The sequence below is a fragment of the Chelonoidis abingdonii genome, chromosome 1 (assembly GCF_003597395.2).
Source record: "Chelonoidis abingdonii isolate Lonesome George chromosome 1, CheloAbing_2.0, whole genome shotgun sequence".
Classification (NCBI taxonomy): Eukaryota; Metazoa; Chordata; order Testudines; family Testudinidae; genus Chelonoidis; species Chelonoidis abingdonii.
The window spans coordinates 103,860,574-103,877,353 of record NC_133769.1 but is presented as its reverse complement, the minus strand read 5'-3'; the positions used below and the strand labels follow the sequence as shown (position 1 = coordinate 103,877,353).

Here is a 16,780-nt window from a genome sequence, read left to right as displayed (position 1 = left end):
AGAGAGTTCCATTATGCCAAAGAAGGGTAGCTGTCAACCACTCTCTTCATCCCAAAACCATAGGCAATCTTTTAGATCTCCTGAGCCCAGTCCATAGAGTGCTTTAAATATGAAGGCAGAGAATTTGGACCTGATTTGGTATTCTATGGGAAGCCAGAGTGGAGGACAGATGTAATGAGTTTGCAGTAGCCTCTGTTGCTGAGGAGATGCACTGCAGTGTTCTGTACCATCTGGAATTTCCTAGACTCTGAAGGCTTCATGCCCCAGGTATATTGCAGTGCTGTAGTCCCACTGAGTGGTGACAAGTGTCCATAACTCTACTTAGTCTAAATGCTTCTCTAACCACGTTTCTTGCTTTATGGATTTTTGTACAATATTTTCATAAAGTTCTCTTTTATAAATTATTTATATTGTGACATTCTTAATAGCTGTCCCATAAGTATCTCATCTTCCACTGCGCCAGCACTGAGTGCTCTAAAACTCCCCCACCCTCTCGGGTTCCATGTTTGTTTATCTTGAGTAGTGCCTAGCTTAATTCAAGGCTCTGTACATAATTAAAACCAGAATTATTTCTATATCAAACTGTAACATTCATCTTACCCAAGTGCCCATATGCAATACTGCTACACAAACCCACCAAACACTAATGACGACAAGAAGACCACATTAGCCCCCATTGCATCCTCACCCACCAACCCATTTTTCCTTAAATGTGCAGCGAATGGGTGTGTGAAAGGAATATTTCTCCTTCTTCATCTTACCCCATGTGTTTTCACTGTTTCCACTGTCCACATCTGCTTACGCTAATTGTGTATCTACTTTTAATAGAAAGCAGTACCCCTCTCCTTATCTTTCCTTTCTAAATCATATTGCTCTGCTGGCACTTCAGTTATATGCCTCTATAATAGCATTTCAGTCATAACTGCACTCATGCATGAAAACCTCTAGTTCATACTGTATATTTACTGTGTTCTAAAAACATCCCAAAATGTTTTATCCGCATTTTTCCTTCATTCTTCAACATTACCTCTGTTAGTCACATTTTTCCCTTTACTTTTTCCCATGATTTACTCGGTCCAGAATCTTGTTCCTTTGTAACTGACTTGGAAGATCAAATATTTTAATGCATGTGAAGTACATGCTTATGTTATAACTGGTGTAGACCTTGAAAAATGAGTTTTTTCTCCAAGGTGCTGCAGGAAGGTGGTTTTGGTTTTGCATGTTCAGTAGGTAGTGCCCTCTTTTCTGAGTCAGTGCGGACTAAATCCCTCACTGTGCTGCTTGAGCTGCCATCTCTCATATAAACCATAAAACTGCTCATCTCACGACACATTTTTTTGCTCCATTCTCCCTACCCCTTGAACTCCTGTGAGATGCAGTATTATCCCCCCATAGGCAAAGCAGAAAAGCCCAGTATTCAACTCACCTCCTTAACCTCAAATTGAAGGATAAGGTTCTTTCATATTTTCTAGTTGTCCTTATGGTAGCACCATGGGAGCAGAGTTTAGATGCTCTGGAGGGACCTTACATGTAGATTTGTATAACTTTTAATTTTCTATGGGGAATATAAATAAAGTTAAAACCTTAATTTCCATTTTTTGTGTTTTGTGAGAAAACAACAATGTTCTCAGGGGTTGTTTTTTTTTGGCAGAAGTAAGTCTAACTCCAGATTAAATAGTCCTCCTAGCCCCCAGGATTCTTATACGATATCCCTTTGAATCATTTTGAGATGAAAGTGGTATATGTTATCCAGCTGATGCTAACCTCAGTCTCCGTTTGAGGTAGTCATCCCTTATGCAGAGCTGGAAAGAGCAGTATAGGGTCACATTTTTATGTCAGTACTTGAAGCCCTCGGGCAGTAATTGTAGGAGACAGTCTCCATAAACTAAGTATAGATTAAGAAGGAAGCTTAAGTCCAGGACCTATATTAGCTTTCTCTCAAATGCTACAGTAGGTCAAGAAAATATAAAGCAAGTAAGTAAAAATAGCCTGCTGAAATATGTCAGTTCCCAGATGTGCTCAGGGTGCATCTAAAAATAACAGTGAATACCACCACCTTTGCCAGTAATTTTTGGACAAGGATGAAAATAACCTGGGGAAGCTACTAGCCAGGTACAGTAAGAAGTTTGAGAGATTCAGCCCTTAGCTATGTTTCAGTGATAGCTTCGACCTGGGAACTGGTATTTCAGCTAAGATCAGTTCACTCCATTAAGTACAGACTCCTAGTTGTCACATTGGAGGTGGGAGAGATGCATTTCAATCTAGATTATAGTGTCCATTGTAGTGTGATGTAATGCCATTACAGAAATGTGGGAAGTGGGGGAAAGTATTTCTAGTGCTTTAAACGTTAGGAGCACCTTTCCAAGCCACCGTTTAAACAAACCATTTAAACACATTTTTGAATTCATACCTATTCAGCTAAGTACGTAGTTAACTTTACGAATTTGGCTCAGAAGAAACATATTTTGCTACCTTATGCAAACCTTATGGCAAAGAGGCTGGTCTAGATACAAAGTGGAATTTTATTATCTCTGTATTACTTTTATAATGATACAGGAGCAGATTGTATCAGTTCTTGTGCCTAATGAACAGTTTCTCTTCTCACTAATTATGCCTCAGTCAGAGTGGCAGTATATTTCTGTCCCTGAATATGATAAAATGAAGTACTTGAAGTAATATTGATGTACTTGATAGTTAATCACCAGTGTATCTGGTACTGTACGATTGGTCACATGGTGGAGCTTTCAGAGGCCTGTCTATCAACGATGTCAATCAAGGATGTTCCCGGAGCACTGTGGCACAGTTTAATTCACTGTAAATGAACGGCTGAAGGAAAGGCACATAAACAGAGCTCTGTTAGTCAGAGATGAATTTACATCTATTACTGGGGGAGTCTTGAGGTGTAAAATAAATAAAAAGGGGAGGGGTTCACATAATACAGCCACAGTCTGTTCTTTTGGTGATTCTGAGGGACAACCATTATGTTTTATTATTTGTATACTGTATATCACCATCATACCGTAGCATTCTGCAGGATGCAATGTTATGTGCACTGTGATGCTGCAGCCATAAGTCTGGGACGCCATCAGCCACAAATTGTGTGAAGCCAATAGGACTGCAGGTTACGTAACACAATCCAGATTCAGTATTTCTGGGCAAATTTTAAAAATTAAAGGAAAGTTACAGCTCCCCAAAATAGGCACATTCTGGGGAATGCTGAACAGAAGAAAAACTAGTTTGATTTCAAACTAAATTCCAAATAAGATAGTGTATATTGTTGGAACAATTTTAAAGAGTTAATTTCTTAATTAAGCTCAAAGATAGTTGCTAGCCTGCTTTTCTCCAAGGTCAAAAGAAGTATACTACCAGTACTGGAGCCCATGAATTTGTGAGCTTGATTTAGATTGGGGAAGTCTGGATTTTCACTGAAAGAAATTCATAATAATTACTTAGGCCTTAGTGTTGTTTTAGAAGTCAAAATGAACCCCATAATTGATTCATTTTCCCCATGACATTCAGCTGACGCAATTAAAACTTGCTCAGAATTCCTGTCACTCCTGTAGGGTTATGCATTGCAATTAAGATTTCTGCAGGGTTTCAACTGGATGTTTTACACTGACAGAAAATTAATCCTCTTTGAACCCTTGTCCTCTTCAAGTACTCTAACCTTCGTACTCTTCTAGTTTTTATAGTTCCTTATACTTTAGAGTTATTGCCACTAAGAAATGTAGAATAGATACCAATTTCTTATGCCCATCGCAGAGTATATAATTGGAATAAGTACAGCTTTAATTATAGAAACCACTTTAATAGCCTACATCAGAGAGAGAGTTCCAGGCCAAGTCTTAGGCTTGGTTAGCTCCAGGCATAAGACTTTTTTCAGACCAAAAAGTTTGGATGTATATCCATCATGGCAGTAGAAGTGCCATTGAACAATGAGTTAGAGCTTCTCAAGTTCCTGAGACCAAGTACCCCTCATGAATGAATCAGCAAAGGAATCACAGAATGAATACCACCATTGACAAGGCTCTAAGAGCCTGGTGACCCTAACCTGAAGATCTGTTCTGACCCTCAAGAAGGAGGTAGCAGATGATACGTATCTCCTGTGAATTTACCTTGTATGGTGACCCTTATTGTTTAAACCTTTCCAAAGTTAGGAAATCTTTGTATTTGCGGTTTTCGTTTTAGTCCATCTCTAATATCTCTATTCAATATGACAACTAATCTTTATCAATCTGTATTCATTTCAATAATCAACTTGCCCATTTCTTATTACTAGCTTGTAGAAGTAGTGTTTTAGAATTACAGTATAAACTTACATTTGAATTGGATTCAGAGTGCGGTTCACCAACCCTTTCCCATTCTTAACAAAACAATGTGAAATCCAGTGGCACCTTTTCTATATGTACTGTAGGCAGATCTGGTAGCCCTATCTATTATTCAGGTTGCCTGACACTTCTCATTATAAAACCCTGTTTGCAGTTCTTATAACTTATCCCAAATGGTTAAAGTTTGGCTGGCATTTTCCATACTGGATGTCTGCCTCCATGATGCAGCCATTTCCAAGAGCAAGGCTAGGGAACAAATATGTTTTGCAATATTAAAAAAATTCTGGCAACCTTTTCTTTGAGACATTCTAGCATATCTCCCTCCCCCTATGCTTTGGAGCTTGGGCAGGAGGGTGGTCTTTGTGTCCCGGATGTGCCTTTTGCTGTTTCTGTGAAAATCTGCCCAAGTTTGTCCTCAGTATAAGTCTTCAGCTTTGCACATGCTCAGTAGAGACTTCTTAGAGCTTAGTAACTAAAATACTTGAAGGTTTTGTGCATCCTGAACATAGTGACCAGACCGCAAATGTGGAAAATCGGGGGTGGGGATGGGGGGGTAATAGGAGCCTATATAAGAAAAAGACCCAAAACTCAAGACTGTCCCTATAAAGAAGGACATCTGGTCACCCTAACTGAACATGCTCCATTCCCTTACAACTTCTGCATGTGGTTTGAATGTGCTTAGGGCATCCCTAAAGAGCAACTGAGCATGTTCCAGCCCAGGGCTATAGACACAAAGCTGAACTTTCCCTGCAATGGCTACTCTAGGCCATGCTGTGAGTCAGGTCCTGGAGCTGAGGACAGGGAGCCTGTCTCTCCTGTGCTTTCACTGATCCTCCCTCCTGGATCCAGGCAGCCTAGAGGAGGAAGCCATCTAATTTGAATGCAGAGGAGACAAGAGCCAGACAGAGGGAGAAAAAAGAGTAGATTGGGACTGAAACAGGAGAGTGAGAAACTGTGACTGAGATTTGAGACAGGAGAGGCTGGAGACTGGGATTTGGAACAAGTGGAGGGGAGCAAAAGCTGTGACAAAGGGAAGATAGAGGTGATGAGAAGCCAGGATATGGGGGGATCTAGGATTGGCTCAACAAAGAGAGTAGGACAAGGAGCCAGGGAGCGGGGTGGGAGACAGTGAAGACAGAGGTCGGATGAGGATCCTAGTGAGGGAGACTGGGACTGAGGATGAGGAAGGGAAACAGGCAGTGGGGATGACTGGATGCTGGAGGAAGGGAAGAGACAGGTCAGATTAAGAGCCCAGAGGGAGAGAGTAGGACTGACTGGGCAAGGAGACTGGGAAGAAAAGCCTTAGGAGTGGAGACTGGGACAGGCAGGGGTGGAGAATTGGACTGGGGGAAGAGACAGGGAGGAGCCGGGGAAACAGAGGTTGGTGGGGAGGGGGCAGAAAGATCTGTGTCAGCTAGAGCACATTCCTGCCCAGAGCCTGGAATGGAACCCAAGATTCCTGAATCTTCACCAATACTCTTCTGTCAGCAAATATCTATGAAACCCTCTGGCAAAGTGAGTGTCTCTACCCCCACTATTGCTGTTTCACATGGAGGACAGCAACCTTCAATGGCTATCAGTTACTCCGTTAGCTCAAGTGGCAGAGGTGTGTGCAGTGGATTTAAAGGTTCCAACCCTGCTGATGAACCATGTGGGTGTCATTGTGATGCTACATGATAGAATTTCTGGGCTTTTTCAGTTTGCCTTTTTAAAAACCTAGGGAATTACACAAACACAAACCCCCTGACTTTGCACACTTAATGTTCTTTTAATGTAAAGCAGTGAAAAGTTAGGAAATGCCAGAATTAAAGTGTTTGTGCCCTTTATGAGTGTGCATTCTGATGCAGTTCTTAGCAGCACGATCACATACTAATTTTTCCCCACAGGACCCTTACCTCATACAGTGCATAGGATGGACCTACTCTGGAGGTGAATCGTGGTTGCATAGTGAAGGAGATTGTTGTCTGTGGTACCCCTGCTTCATTTGTTGCAGAAGTTAGAAGGTGTGAACAGGTTGGCCACTGATGCATCCCCAGAATGCAGGACACATCTGATTGGTTGTCCCTCTCCCCACCTATATGACTCTGCCCCCTGTCAGTTTACCATGTGCCATTTTGCAGAGCATGCCATCCTGCCCTTGCCAGAGTGATCTTGCGCACACACTGTGCGTGAGTTCATGCCAGTGCGGGCAAAGCAGCATGCTGTGAACCATGGGATCCTCTGCATGTGATTCTGGACAAAACTATGTCTGATTTTGTATTAATACCAGACAGGACAAACTAAACAAAGACAGGACTGTCCATCTTAAAAGCAGACAAATGGCCTGCCTAGTAGTGACTGAGGCAGGTGATTCAGTAAGGTAGTTGAATGCTGCTCTGGGAATTGGATTCTATCACTGCGTCTGCCACAGAGCTCCTATGTAATGCTAGTCAAATCACTTAAACCAGACTTTTCACAGGAGATCACAAATTGCGTGTTTTCTCATTTCCTGGGCATCCAACTTGAGATCTTGAGGTCTGATGTGTAGAAGTGCTGAGCACTCGCTGCTGAAGATAGTGGGGGCTGTGCTATGAACACACACAGCTATGCAGTGCTTAGTACTCTGAAAAATCAGTCTTAAGGGTCTTAAATTGTGCACTCAAAATTAGTGGAAACTTTTTACCTTAATTATTTTGTGCCTCAGTTCCCTATCTGTAAAATGGGAATAATACCACACCTCATCTCACAGAGATGATGTGGAAAAAAAAATTAACTAATGTTTGTGAAGCACTCAGATACTGTAGTGATGAGAGCCATAGAAAAACCCAGGAGGAAATTAGTAATTCTGACTTCAGAGCAAGGTTTGAACAGTGTACAGTAAATAAGGCCCAGGGTCACACGTTGAAGAGTGAAGAGAAAACATAATATTGAATAGCTGTTCATTATTTGAGCACCATCTCTGCGCTGAATGAGACAGGAGTCCTATGTAAAAATAGTATGTTATCATGTAATTAAAGACTGTATCATGATACATACGTAGAAGGGGGTTGAATTAATGGTGCACAGGCAGCCTTAATTCTGGCATTTCCTAACTTTTGACTTTGCAACCTTAATGTTCGTTGGACATCGTTTTTTGAGTGTAATATATTTAGAGAGAGATGTGTATAAAAAGGTCAATCTAGCTTTATCGATATAGGTAGAAGGTCAAATCTGGTTATATATTTGACTTTGTATATAACCAGATTTAACCTTTTACCTTTGCAAAGTAAATATGTAATTGCAAGTTTTACTGTCTGGAAAAAATTGCTGGTATAATTTTCAGAAAATAAATTAGCTTTATTTTTTGAAGAATAAAATTGCATCTCTGTATGTGTAAAATCCAGAGCTTAGAAATGAGAACTTTGCAAAGAAATGCTGCAAGGATCAAAGAGAACAAGTTAAATGTCTTCTTAAAAAAAGTTGATAAATTACATTGGTAGCCATTAAGTTAGGAAAAATATAGTACAGTAACGTTTTGTTGTACTGTTATACATGGGATTTTTTTAATCAGCTCCATTGCATTTAAATTATTTTGTAAAAATGAGGTTTTGGTTAACCATTTTTTTGACCACCGAGTCTGAAATACTCCTAGAGATATTATGAAACTTCTCTTTTTATACATTTTTATTCAGTGGTTACATAAGGTGCATGGCTGTCTGGTTCTTGCTCACATGCTGAGGGTGTGTAACTGATCACTGTATGTGGAATTGGGCCTGGGAAGAAATTTCCCCCCAAGTCAGATGGTGAGGGTGTCACTCGCCAGGAGAATATGGATATCTTTAATTTAATCAATTCACTGCCATTGCAGAGGCATCTGGCGTTGGTGTGCCTTGGTCCCTGCTGTTCTCTGCCTGTGGCACAGTAGTTTAGTCTCCTGTGCACTATAATACTTTATTCTAATTTTGGTTGCTGTGGTTAGTGTACGGGTGCTGGGTGGTGTTGATCGCCTGTGTTATACAGGAGGTCAGACTAGGTGATCTGGTGGTCCCTTCTGGCCTTAAACTCTGAGTCTTAGTTGTAAGAATTCTACTAGATATGTTCTGACACTTACTGGTAGGGACAGAACTGATTAATTTTAGCTATCCCTATCAGAAGCCTGGATCAATAAATCCATGATATTAACACGTGATTTCTGCTCAAGCCAATCAGATTTTTTTTAACAGTATTTAGTTCCTTCTTTAAGTACTTTTTAGGTAGACTATGCTCTTTACTAAGATGAGTATATGCTTAATTAGTTGGCTGAATTGGGACCCAAGGACAGCATATCAGTAGTCAGTGCAACCATCCAGACCTGAGCTAAATCATTTGCAAGTGAAAACTGCCATTGGATTTAAAAACACTCCTCTTCAAATGAGAAACTTAATTGAACTTGAAGCAGGGACTTGTAATGCACAACCTGCCAGCAGTTATTGGTAGACATGCTGCCAATGGGTTGATCTGGGATTTGAGAATCCCAGAATTTTACAGAAATCTTTCCAGAAATAGATTATAACAGTTGAATCAACCAGATCTGTCCTATCTAGGTATTTATAGTGACCTCATCATGATGGTAAGTGAACGCATACTAGACAACTGAGGTAATGGAATACCACTCTAAGGCAAATAAATATCCCTGTATGTTTCTACAAATGTTATATTTCTTGAATTTCAATAAGTCTGGGCGTTAACAGTCAGGCCTTCATAATTTTACAGTCTCATTTAGAAAAGGTGGAGTAGTTAACCAAAGCAACAGCTGATATTCACCTTTTCAGACAGTTGGGTGAAACTTCTGGTTCGTTTTGTTGATTAATAGCTTTTATCCGGGGGTCTCAGCACACTCAGCATCACCTAGAATTCTCAGCATTGGGGGTAAAACTCTGGCCCTATTGAAGTCAATGAGATTTTTGTCATTGACTTCAGCAGGGCTAACATTTTACCTCTGAAGCATTATGTTGTTTAACAGCTGTACATTTTTTTTGTTCATATCTAAGTCTCCATGTCTTTTAAGTTCTGGGTGCTATTTATTGCCCAATTCAGGAAAGCACATAGGCACATGCTTTACATTAAACATGTATTTAATTCCCATTGATTTCAATGCTTAAAGCTAAGCACGTGCTTAAGGGCCCTCCCTGAATCCCTGCGTTTTCCTACATTGGGATCTATAAGTTGCTTTTCTGTCAGTGCACTGTGTTCAGATACAAGGCTCTTGCACATCTGACTTCAAGCTGATGTGGAAGTCACTTCCGCAAAATTTCAGTATCAATGACTCAATATTTTAAAAGTATGAAGGAAGCATTTTGTTGTCTTTAATTCTTTTACATTTATTGTTGCATTGCATGGTGCCTACAGTACTTTGTACAGCACTTTGGTGTAGGTAAAAGGTGCTTTATAAATCATACAAGAAGAATCTACCTTCCCACAACTGTCTTGTCACCTCCCAGTCTATCATTTACACCTGTCTTTGTAAGTTTAAATGTTTTATGTGTTTGTGTTGAATACCTATAAGTGTGTCATATAGATAAATTGATTAACCTGAGCATTATCTACCTTTCTGGCATTACTGTTCTGTGGACCACAGAATTATCATCACGTTCTTCACAATCCTATTTCATCTGCTCACATGAAGGACACCTTTGGAATGTATGGACTGCATTTGGTTGCAGTTTGGAAGTAGCCAACATTTCAGCTAAGCCTCATGTATTTGTCATGTTATGTATTTCTCACAGACATATAACAGTTGAAGATGCCCAAAAGTCAAAGGAAAAAATTTAGCCAAAGACTCCACTTCTCCTGTTTGTGAAAAGTGCCATAGAGTCTTTTAATGATAATGCAGAGCAGAAAGACCCTTAATTTTTTTTTAAGGGTGAAACACTTTCACCTGGCAAACTGCATGGTATTCCTGTAGCTACTTTGAAAGGTAAAGAAAGGCTGAGTAGACCCCAGCAGTACTGAAACTGTGGTCATGTTGAGTCGAGGGATCCCATGAACAATGCATGTGCCAGAAAGCCAAATATAACTAGATGAATAAAGAAACACGTAGAAAATAATGGAAAAAATCATGTTGTTATGATGAGCATATATATAAAAATATATTTACAGCACCTTGTTAAAAGGATCATTTCAGACACTAGGTACTTGGCAGATATTTTAAAAGTCCCATAAAAATGCATTATATATGCATGTACAGAAGGGGGATGGTTGCAACATACAGGGTTTATTTCACTCTCATACATTTATAAATAAAATACTCAGTCTCTGCGTGTTTCAAGAAGTCCAAAATGATGTTGACAGCAGAGGTTAAATAGTTCACAAGGAAGGGAGTGTAGAATGTCCCTTCCAAGTCATGCTTAGGGTATGTCCAGACTACCCGCCGTATCGGTGGGTAGCGATCGATTTTTCGGGGATCGATATATCGCATCTTATCTAGAGGGAGAGCAGTCAGAAACGAGAGGAGGGGTTGAATGGGGTATTGGGGGCCAGTCAGGGGTAGGGGTTCCTGGGGCAGTCAAGGAACAGGGAGTAGGGGGTGTGGATGGGGCAGATGTCAAGGTGGGGGCTGGGCCATGGCCCTCCCCCATAACCGGCCCTCCATACAATTTCCGAAACCCGATGTGTCCCTCAGGCCAAAAAGTTTGCCCGCCCCTGTTCTAAGGGATTGATAGTAATGAATGAATGAAATTACACATTTTTTAAAAACTTATTAAATCATCTTGTCCTCCTAGCAGCAGCTGACAGGGCTATTCCCTACAATAACAAATCATCATATTCTTTGTAATTTTGAATGTCTCAAGCAACAGAAATTCTACTAACTCACTGTATCTTAGGCCTTATTGTTAGGAAATATTTCCTGATGTTTAACTTAAATTGTCCTTGTGTGGTTTCATATTATTATTCATAGTTATATTGATGAGGACCATTCTAAATATTCCTTTCCCTCTTTGGTGTTTATGCTCTTCCAATACTTGTAAATAGGTTACCAGGTTGTCTTTAGTCATCACGTAGCCAAACTATATATTGGAAGGCCTTTGTTCTTGTAATATTTCTGCATAAGCCAATGCCTACAGCCTATTAACCACTTTGTTCTCCTTCTCAATTCCCTTCAGTTCATCAATGTTTTTCTGGTACTGTGATACCAAGAACTGCATGCAGTTTCTGTTCACAGTGTCCCTAATCTAGTGCTATTTAACAGAGAGTGAAAATTATACCAATCTTTGCTTCACTGCACCAGACACCTCCTGTCAAATAATGTCATAGCTTTTTAAACAGCTCCTAGGGAAGATGATTGTAACTTGAAAGCTGGTGAATTCATAGTGTGTAGGTCATAGATTTGCCTTTCGATAATCTGGTGAAAAACAGATTTGATCTGGTCAAATTATAAGTGTTTACAAAATGCACTTCGTACATATGTACTGGATTATGTTAAACAATAAAACTAACAATCTCCCAGAAGGGCTCTGTGTAGCTTTAAAGCTTGTCTCTCTCACTAACAGAAGTTGATACAATAAAAGATATGACCTCACCCACCTTGTCTCTCTAATATCCTGGGACTGACACAGCTACAACTACACTGCATACAATCTGCCAATGCTCCACTTGTGATATGCTTGCATGGGTATATGAGATGAGTGGAAATTTTGTTGAAAATGTCTCCGAATTCCTGATACGTGCTTAACAAAATGAAGTGAAATTTCAGTTTTCATAGGGGATTGTGGAAATATGATCTTTTATGATATTAATGTAGAAAGGTACATGTGGAATGAAGCCCCCTTCCCTAAGTAAAGGGCAGGGGATTCAGCCCTCATATTCCACAGGTGTCCTGACATTGACATTTATCTTGGGATACCCACAGAAAAGGCAGAAGCATCTGTCTGAAGGGCGTGGGTGTGGCTCCGCCATTCTCCAAGACATCACAGCTCAGGAGATATACATTGTTTTCACTCTCCGCAATGGCTGCATAAAAATTCCCCTAAGGGTATTTGTGGTGCATCATCAAAGGCCTGTTTCTGCTTGGACCCCTGGAGAGCATATAGCAGTGTATGGAAGTTGCCCTGCTCCTTTCTACCTCCACTGCTCTCTCTGTACTGCCTGTTTGGTGGGTCCCCAGGTGCAGTGAGCTACCATCCACTCCATATGTTCCCCACTGTGGTCAATTTCAGTTTCTAAACTGGCAGTGCAAATAGATATTTGGCTGTTGCATATCTTGGCTAATCTCAAACTAAAGTAGAGCCTTCTGGCACTATATGTCTTACAGTTTGCTAAATCTTTCAACAACAATACATTTTGCTTTTCTATTGCACCTTCCATCCAAGCATCTCAAAATGTTTTCCAGGCATTAATGAATCGGACTGATTAATGAATAGGATTTTACAAGGAAATTATGACAGACAGAGGTTAAATGGGCTGACTTAAAGTCACAAAGCAAGCCAGACACAGAGTTGAGAATAAAATCTGTTTCCTGATTCTTACCTTTAATTGCTCAACAGTATTCCCTTGTGTGTGTATAATATAATTTTAAAAACTATTACAATCTTCTTTGTATAGCTAATTTAAACCAACATTTCTTCTACCTAAATTTCTTCTCAAACCCAATTTACTTGATGTATGTTTTCACTGAGGGAAAAGAATCAGTGTATGATATTATTTTCACTTTAAGGTTATTTGCAGGGCTAAAGTGTTATGATACGTTAAATAATGTAACAAGATTTTTTGATGATGCCACAAGAATTGTTTACAGTCTAGTTAGTGTTTTCAAAAGCTAATAGACTATATTATCCTGTAATAACAGACCAATTATACATCTCTTTTAGGCAGGATATTTTTCTCCAAAATTTGCTTTTATAATTATACACACCTTCATTAAGACTGCAGAGTATATTCTCAATAAATGGAAAGGATTCGCTAGAGAGAATACTTATTAAAATGTGCAGGCAGTTCTGCATTTTAAAAAGCAAAGCTGTACTTCTCAATGCCTTCTGCATCTACAGAATATAAATATTGAGTACTATAGTACATCAGGTATTTAAATAAGCCAGTCACAAAAGGATTTTTAAACCTGATTTTATCTTGTTGTTTCTTTTCTTTGTCTCCTTTCTTTATTGCTCTTTAATTCTTTCTGTTTCCCCCACTATCTCTCCAGATGTCTCACTCTTTCACTTTGCTCTGCTAAACAAGTCATACTCTTTTGTAGTGACAGTCTGCTCCTGAGTATGGTCTCATTATGGCACGGACAACACCAGAATGAGAGCCATACTTGATATCACCATGTTTAAACAGACTACCATAGCGCATATTTTTTTTGTGTGTCAGTTGTGGGTTGATGTTGTTGGAACACGGTTTCTCTGGAACTGAGTTTGAAATGTATTTAAACTCTGTTTTAAAGCCAGTGTAGACGGGACCTTCAATCTCAATATTGTATCCCCAATCTTTTGCCCTCCTCTTTTGGTTTCTCCTGCTCTCATTCAATTGCTTTACTTTTGCTATCAGTTCTGACTGTACTTCCTAGATCCCAATTTGGTATTATGTCATATCTTTTTCCTGTGTCCTTCCCTCGTAATATGCCTTATTTATCTTTCTGGGCACTATGAGTGAAATTCTGCCCCCATTCAAATCATTGGAAGTTTTGGCATTGACTTCAGTGGAGCCAGGATTTCATCCTACCTCCTTACTGTGACTGTGTTCCACTCTGGGCTCCTTTAAAACCATCTTGCATAGGTTCCTCTTGCCGAGAATCCAGTACACTGGTTCCCAGCTCATCAAGGAGATTCTATGCTCTCATCTTTCCTTCCACAAAAGAAGATTCATGTGATATGAACGTGAACCCCTTCAGTCAGGGCTGTCCTCTCCCTGATTCAGGATTTTAGGGCCACTCTGCAATAGGCTTTTTTAACAAACCTCACCTATTCTAAGCTGGGGGTGAGGGGTGTGAGAAAATTCCAAGACAATTTGGAACTAACAAGACATTTGCAAAACTTCACTGTTCAGTTGCACTGCATTTCTTGCTTCCTATCCCCTTTCTTGTGGTCTCCTTGGATGGTAAGCTCTTTAGCGCAGGGACTGTCTGTTTTTCTCATTTTTCTCTGTAAAGCATCTAGTGCACTGCTGAAATATTTAAATCATCATCACAATCTATTATCATAAAGAATACAGATCGCAATGGGAAAGTAGGGAAAAGACTTAGAGGGTACAGTGAATATTAAATAAGTCCTAAGCGTACTATGAGATGTTGTTGCAAAAATAGCCAGTGACATTCGCTGGCTATACGTCTTGGCCTACGTCTACACTACAGGATAAATTCGAATTAGCTTAAACCGATTTTATAAAACAGATATTATAAAGTCGATTGTGCGTGTCCACACTAAGCACATTAATTCGGTGGTGTGCGTCCATGGTCCGAGGCTAGCATTGATTTCTGGAGCAGTGCACTGTGGGTAGCCACTGTAAAATAATGAGGCCAATAACGTCGATTTGCATCCACACTAACACTAATCCGATATAGTAATACTGATTTTAACGTTACTTCTCTCGTTTTGTAGGAGTACAGAAATAGATTTAAAGAGCCCTTTAAATCGATATAAAGAGCAGTGTAGTGTGGACGGGTGCAGTGTTAAATCGATTTAACACTGTTAAAATCGGTTTAACACTGTAGTGTAGACCAGGCCTTGTACAGAGGATTCTCTTGTAAAGCCAGGAAAGTAATAACTGCTATACATAGCATTGATGGAACCACATTTTGGCAGAGACTGCACCATTCTGGAGTCACCACTAAAACAATTAATACTAGAATAGACCAATGGAGGGAACTGAGGCACTGTCACTGGAGCAGGCATTCAGAAAGAGGCTAGATAAAACTCATGTGGGAATGAAGTAGAGAAAAGTTTTGCATGATGTGTAATGTCTGAATACTTGATTCAGAGGGTCTTTTTCATCCCTTCATTTCATGATTCTGTGGCACACCAATTTAGCGGAAACTGCCCCTCTCCTCATTTTTTTTTTTTTTTTATTGTGTGGCATCCTTTTATTTTCAGACTAGACTTAAAAACAGAGGTTCTGGTCTGCATGGCCATTAATAACCCAGGGCACTTTTCATAAAAGTATGGACTTTGTTCTGAAATGACCCCTCCCCAAACAGCTCAGCAGCATGCTGTGTGTTGATCTGTGGCCACTCTCCACCACGCAGGCGGCTGCATTTCAAGAGAGCTAAATATTGTTTCTGAAGTACTTTCCAGACTTGGAAGGAAAGGTGCTATATAAATGTTAGACATTTTTATTATTACCAACTTGTCAAAAAGTGAAATGGTGACATTTTCAGTTAACTTTTACTGAGCTTGAAGTGCCTGGGTATCTTGTGTGTGTGAGCTTAATTAGGTGCTTATTAATATCGCCGTATTGTGCAGGGGTGTGGGTAGAATGATGGTTTGTATGAGACATCTCTGCAGCAGCTCCTCCTAGCTCTGCTCAGGGAAAAAGGGAGAGTCTAGAGAGGTAGAAAGATATTTATTTTGTTTTTGTTTTTACGGATATTTTTCATGGAGTCTTTCAGTTCTAGGTCACTGGATTTACTCCCACTCAGGTCAGCAATGGCCAAAAATCACTACCCTCGGATGGCTGGTTGGTGGCCTTTGTGAAATTAGTTTGTTGTTTAAGAGTCCCAGAGGTAACCACTTTACAAATAGCTCCTCAGCTGACGTTCATTGGCTAGATTAGTAGCATTCGCATCAGAGAGAGGCCAAGTATCTAATGGGACAGGGAAACTGAATTATTCCCTCTTCCTCAAGAAAAGCCTTGGGGTACATTAGTGGGCTGGTAGGGGGCTGTACCTGTTGCTGTACTTGTTTTGTAATGTCTGGTTGGTCTGCAGGGTTATCAGTCCTTCACCTTTCACAAGCACCATTTTTTGTTCTTATTTTTCAACATCTGCCTTTTTACCACAGAGGCATCAAAGCTTTGCAAATTTCACAGGTAGATATAGGGCCACATTTATCCTTGGCATAAGCAAGTGCAACTCCACTGACTTTAGTTGAGGTGACTTCAATGGAGCTGCGTCTGCTTATGCCAAGGGTGAATTTGCCTCATGGAATGTAATACTGTTGACATCAAGGCACATGGTGCACTGTTCACATACCTCAAAAAAGGAGAATTGTTTCTCCCTTAACTACGCTTCGATGTCACTAATATCTATGGTTTGAGATTGGGTGTTCGGGCATTTAATAAGTTCTGTTCTGTAGTACGAAAATGATGTTCAAATTATGAACATTTGTTTCTTATGTGTTTGAGTGATTAGATATGCTTTTAGAATGTTACTGTTGTGTCTGAATGAATGTGTATGCGAGTTAGTCCATTTGGTAGGACAGTACAGTGGCTTTATTCGCCCCAGAGAAAGTGCATTACAGTTAAACTAGTCTTCTGCTTCTTCTGCATTATAGGCAGAGGTTCAAAACTTAACCGTTCAACAGCCA

At 40.0% G+C, this 16,780-nt stretch overlaps 1 protein-coding gene across 2 annotated transcripts in view; it reads left to right on the top strand.

Annotated features, from left to right (window-relative positions):
• The window catches only part of ABTB3 (ankyrin repeat and BTB domain containing 3), a 322,494-nt gene that overhangs the window by 184,795 nt on the left and 120,919 nt on the right, over positions 1–16,780 (top strand). The window lies entirely within an intron of this gene.